This window comes from Vulpes vulpes, chromosome 14 (assembly GCF_048418805.1).
Source record: "Vulpes vulpes isolate BD-2025 chromosome 14, VulVul3, whole genome shotgun sequence".
In the NCBI taxonomy this organism is placed as follows: domain Eukaryota; kingdom Metazoa; phylum Chordata; class Mammalia; order Carnivora; family Canidae; genus Vulpes; species Vulpes vulpes.
In genome coordinates, this window is record NC_132793.1 from 86,125,025 (window position 1) to 86,131,210 (window position 6,186).

The 6,186-nt window shown below is 45.5% G+C and overlaps 1 protein-coding gene across 20 annotated transcripts in view; it reads right to left on the reverse strand.

Annotated features, from left to right (window-relative positions):
• Nucleotides 1-1,085, reverse strand: part of FAN1 (FANCD2 and FANCI associated nuclease 1) — a 38,940-nt gene extending 37,855 nt beyond the window's left edge. For 5 of the 20 annotated variants that reach the window (XM_072737058.1, XM_072737063.1, XM_072737054.1 and 2 more), the window contains exon 1: nucleotides 358-591. The gene's annotated coding sequence lies outside the window, so the exon portion shown is untranslated. The other 15 variants (XM_072737056.1, XM_072737065.1, XM_072737064.1 and 12 more) reach the window with 12 other exon arrangements.
• Between the last annotated feature and the right edge of the window lie 5,101 nt (nucleotides 1,086-6,186).

Here is a 6,186-nt window from a genome sequence, read left to right on the forward strand (position 1 = left end):
TTTGAGTTCGACAATAGAGCCGGGGGCTCCCCGGGCACCTCCTCCTCCACACAACAGTATGCAACCACCGTCTCCGTGAGGTCAGGAAAGTCCTGGCCTTGGGACAGACCTCGCGGTGACCCTCGGCCATAAAACGACCGCACCGCGTGAGGCTCCGCAGGGACCACTCCCGAGACTTTTGATGATCTCAAACTATCCGTTTGTAAAAAGCGAAAGCCTGACGGTTCCAGATTCCTTTTTTGAACCCCGCATCAGTAACTTTTTCCGGGAGAAAGAAAGCCCATCTGCACGACCCCGGGTCACCTCGGTGCCACAGGCTTGCACAGAACCTCGCCCCTCCCTCCAGGTCGCGGGCACCTGTCTCCACGCCTCGGGCCCCCAGGGCAGGGGCGGCCACCGCACCTCCGAGGCTCCGGGGCGCGCGGCCGGGCCTCCCCGCCGGGGCCGCGGGCGCGCACCTGGGCTCCGCCACCACGCCCGGCCGCCCGCCCTTCCTCCGCCCTCCGCCCGCCGCCCGCCGCCTCTAGTCGCCGGCGCTCCCCCATGCGGCCCGCGCCCGGGACCCCGACCCCGGACCCCGCGCCCCGCGCCCCGCGCCCCGGGCCCGGCCGGCCGCCCCAGGCTCCCCACCCAGCTCCGCGCGGCCAGACATCCCCAGCCTATCTCCGCGGCTCGGCTCGCCACAGGCGCGGCAAGCGGAGGCCCGAGTAATCGATCCCCCTCCCTTCCACAGTGCGGGCTGCCCCCCGCCCCTCCTCCCGAATGGCCGAAGCCGAGCCGGGGGCTCCCCGGGCACCTCCTCGCCCACACCTGGCGACCCCTGTACGTGCACCCGGACGGAGGCCCTGTCCCGAGCCGGTAGGAAGGTTGCTTGTGGGGGCGCACCCAGTGTCGGACCCCGCGCCCGGGAGTCCGCTCCGGGGCTCAGCCGCGTGCTGCGCTCCCCCGAAGAGGCGCTGCCCGCCGCCTCGCCGCAGGGGCCCGGAGGGAGGCGCTCCAGAGCCAAGGTCCAGTAAAATGTAAAGTACTGGGGGAGCGGGGGGGTTTGGAGTACCCACTACTTCTGTCCTTTATATGGTTTCATTGTGAAGTGATGCGGTTTAGTGTCTCAGAACGGCTGCTTAACAACGGACAATTTTAACTGAAACAGAGTGTACCAGTTATCAGCCCTTGAGCATTGATAGCAGCTGATCAGCCTCTCCACGAATGACCCAGAATGTCAGCTTCCTGGGTGCAGGGCCCCGGTTCCCCTTTACCAGCGCTCACAGCAGCGGCCAGCATGCCCTTACTCCACAAACTGCGTCGAACGAGCCAAAGAGAAAAGGGACGTGAATAGGGAATTCGGCCTCAAATACGTGTCAAGTGCCTACCTTCTTGATGCTCAAAATATGGCAGTGAACAGAATGAGGAATGGGAGGAAAATCCCTGCCTTCATGGAAAATGCATTCTAGTGGAGGAAGACAGAAGGAAAAAAAAGCAAAAAATAAATTATGTAGAGAATTAAAAGATGAATACTTCGAAGAAAAAGCCAGGAACATCAGGGTGAGGGTAGGGAGGACGACTACAATATCAAAGAGTGGTAAGGAAGGGTTTCACTGAAAAAGATGATCTATGAGCAGACTTGAAGGAGGTGAGGCAGTGGGTACTTGAGAAAAGGGGATTGTAAGTAGATGAAACAGCAACAGGGAGTGTCCCTTGAGCTAGAAGCTTGCCTAGCAGGTCTAGAAATACCAAGGAGGCCAAGACAACTCACTGGAGCAGAAGGGAAGTGAGAGAGGTAGGTAGCAGAGGGCAGGTCATGTAGGGTGCCAAACATTTTCTGTAAAGGGCCAGGTACTAAATGTTCTAGGCTTTTCTGGCCGTTGGGTCTCTGGTCACACTGTTGTAGTGTGAAAGCAGCCATAGACCATACGTAACATGAGTGTGGCTGGGTTCCAATAAAACTTTATTTACAGATAGCTGACTAGATTTGGCCTCTGGCTTTAGTCTGCTGACATTTGATAACAGGTCTTCATGGTCTTGCAGATTTTAGCATTTACTGTGAGTGATATGGAGGAACCACTCTGCCATCTATGTTAAGCATAAGATGATGGGGGCAGAGGAAAGGGGAGACTGAGAGCAAGAATGGGAGCAGGGAACACAGAAAGCTAAGGAAGTAATCCAAGGAGAGATGATAGTGGCCTGGGTCAGAGCTAATGTTGAAGCTAAAAGAAATAGCAAGATTCTGTATACATTTAGTAGGTATAACCAACGGAATTTGTTCTTGGTGAAGAGTGTAAAGTGTAAGAGAAAGAAAAAAAAACGTTGCCCTGTCAACTAGGACAAAGGGGAAAGATATCAAGAGTTCAGTTTCAAACACATGTCTTAGTCCATTCAGGCCACTTATAAACTGGATGGATTATAAATAACAGAAATTTACTTCTCACACTTCTTTTGACTAGAAGTCCAAGATCCAAGTGCCAGTATGGTCAGGTGCTTCTTCTGGATCCCACACTTCTCATTGTATCCTCACATGGTGGAAGGGGCTGGGGAGCCCTGTAAGGTCTGTTTTATAAGAGAACTAATCCCATTCAGGAAGGCTCTTCTCTCATGACCTAATCACTTCCCAAAGACCCCCATCTCCTAATACCATTACATTGGTGGTTAGCATTTCAACATGAATTTGGGGGAGAAGAGGTGGGGCATATGTGAACGTTCAAATCATGACAACATGTAAGTTTGAAATGCTAATCAGGGGATCCCTGGGTGGCTCAGCTGTTTAGTGCCTGCCTTCAGCTCAGGGCGTCATCCTGGAGACCTGGGATCAAGTCCCATATCAGGCTCCCTGCATGGAGCCTGCTTCTCCCTCTGCCTGGGTCTCTGCCTCTCTCTTTCTCTCTGTATCTCTCATGAATAAATAAACGAAATCTTAAAAAAAAATGAAATGCTAATCAGACATCGTTGTGAATGAAGACACTTGATACATTAATTAAATCAAGTCAGGAAATAAAAATTTGGGATTCATCAGACTTTATATGGTATTAATATATGATTCCATGGAGTGACTACAAATGGAGGATTGAAAGATCAGGAAGACTGAACAGTGCCATAAAAAAAAAAGGGAGAGGAGACTGAGCCAGCAAAGGAGTCAGAAGTTACCAATGAGGAAGAAGGAAAACAGTTGGCATCCAGAAAACCAGGTGAATGGTGTGTGTTGAAGATTGGGGGGTGTCAAATGCAGCTAGAATGGAAGATGAATATTGAGAGCAACTATTAGACCTAACAATGTGAAGGGCATTTGGTAACTTTGACAAAAGCTATTGTTATAGAACAGTGGAATGATTGAATAGGATTCAAGAAAGATTGGGAGAGAGGAATTGGAGACTATACGGGTACCATTCAGAACCCAGGTTGGTATGAAGGTTATTTTAAGCTGAAGGCATTTGGGATTCAACAGATAGAAAAAAGAAGCCTTCTTGGAGGTTCCCTTATTTGATTAAAAAAAAATTCTAGGAAATAAGGCTGTCATAAATTCCCTTTTTCAGGGATGGGCTTTTATAACCAAGAAGACCTAGAGTATACCTACCGTAAGTTCTCTCTCCAGGGGAATCTTCCGGCCATGAAGATAGAAAAACCCCTTGCATCTGTAAGAACAAGAAACTGCAAGAATCCAACTGCTGTTGGATTATCACAAACTGTCTTCTCTCCCATTTGTTCTTCTAGAAACACATGTGCTCATCCCCAAAGGCCTTTTCTACCCATTCTTTTCCCTACTAACTTTAACCATTTATCAAGTTACTTCTTTAGTAAGCTCCCGTAAGTATATGAATAATTTTTCCTGTTAACCGTCTTTTATCAGTTTAATTCACAGGTCCTCGGGTACTAAACCTAAGGGGTTATAGAGGAAAAGTTTTTCATCTCCAACAGTAAGTGTAGACTTTAATGAAAGAGCATAGCAGAAGAAAGTCCCAAACTATTTATGAGAATGTAATAAATCCAGTGCCAAACACAGTAAATGTTATAGAGTACTGAGGAAAATCTGTTCAAAAATGGTTTTTGAAAACAGGTTACCTATTTGGAAAAAATGAAACTGGATCCCTGCCTCATATCAAATACAAAGATTAAGGCTGAATAGATTAGGGATCCCTGGGTGGTGCAGTGGTTTGGCGCCTGCCTTTGGCCCAGGGCGCAATCCTGGAGACCCGGGATTGAGTCCCACATCAGGCTCCCAGTGCATGGAGCCTGCTTCTCCCTCTGCCTATGTCTCTGCCTCTCTCTCTCTCTCTGTGACTATCATGAATAAATAAAAATTAAAAAAAAAAAAAAGGCTGAATAGATTAAAGTAACAATTGTGAAAAGCAAACTTCAAGACTTTTAGAATATAGGCATTCCTCAGAGATATGGGTTTGGTTCCAGACCACCACAATAAAGTGAACATCACAATAAAGCAAATTAATTTTTTGGTTTCTCAGTGCATATAAAAATTATGTTTCGGGATCCCTGGGTGGCGCAGTGGTTTGCGCCTGCCTTTGGCCCAGGGCGCGATCCTGGAGACCCGGGATCGAATCCCACGTCGGGCTCCCGGTGCATGGAGCCTGCTTCTCCCTCTGCCTCTCCCTCTCTCTCTCTCTGTGTGACTATCATAAATAAATAAAAAAAAAAATTAAAAAAAAAGAAAAGAAAAAAAAAATTATGTTTCTACTACACTGCAGTCTATTAAGCGTGCAACAGCATTATGTCTTAAAAAAAAACCGATGTATATACCTTAATTTAAAAATACATTACTGCTAAAAAAATGCTAAATATCATCTGAGCTTTCAGCAGGTCATAATCACTGATGACAGATCACAGTAACAGATACAAACATTGAAAAAGTTTGAAATATTCCAACAATTACCAAAATGTGACCGAGACATGAAATAAGCAAATGCTGTTGGAAAAATTGTGCCTGTAGAGTTGCTTGATACAGGGTTGCCATAAACCTTCAATTTGTAAAAATACAGTATCTGCAAAGCACAAAGTGCAGTAACATGACATGCCTGCATAGGAAATAATCTTATCTTCTTAAAGGTATTATAGGATTCCTTAAATAAGAGAAGAAGTGCTACCATAAAGTAAGAGATTGAAAAACAAGACTATAGTTAAATTAAGAACTTTCTAGTAATGGCTGTGTAGCTGTACTTTATTGGCTAAAAATCTTGCATATCATAAGCATAAACAATATAAAAATTTACAATATAAAAATTACAGAAACAAGTTTTTGGTTATAAATTTAAATTATAAGTAATTATAAAGTGTAAAAAAAAAAGTATATTTGAGAACATTGGAGAATGACCAAAAGTAGGCAAAAACTGGAGGCCCAGTAGCAAAAATAATAAAAACGCATTGGAAGATTTTAACATACCTAGATGAATTATAGAGGACAACAGCAAAAAGGATGAGAATGTAAATGTAATTATATCGCTACAAAGGTCTTACATCCTATATGAAGTGGTAAAATATTAACTCTAGGACTGTTTTGTTTCTTTTTTTTTTTTTTTAATTTTTATTTATTTATGATAGTCACACAGAGAGAGAGAGGCAGAGACATAGGCAGAGGGAGAAGTGGCTCCATGCACTGGGAGCCCGACGTGGGATTTGATCCTGGAGACTCCCGGGTCTCCAGGATCGTGCCCTGGGCCAAAGGCAGGCGCCAAACCGCTGCGCCACCCAGGGATCCCAACTCTAAGACTGTTTTAAGTTAAGGATGCATATTGTAATTCCTGAACAATTGAAAATTAATGCAATATTAACATACTGAATTTAAAAGCAGAAAAAGAGAAAGAGAAAATTAGAAGAGACAAAGAGAAAATAAATAGCACAATGGTAAAACCAAATACAACCAAATAATTACATTAATGTGCACGGACTAAAAGCTCCAATTAAGAGAGAACTAGGGGCACACGGGTGCCTTATTGGTTAAGCATCTGACTTCTGCTCAGGTTGTGATCTCCAGGGTCCTGCAATCCAGCTTGCTCTAGGCTCCCTACTCAGCCGGGAGTCTGCTATCCCTCGGTTCCTCCCCCTCCTCCTCCCTGTGCTCTCTCTCTCAAAATAAATAAATAAAATTTTTAAAAAATAAGTAAGTAAAAGATAGAACTTGTCAGATTACACTTAAAAAGCAATTCCTAACTACGTGATATATATGACACACAGGCAATTGGAAAG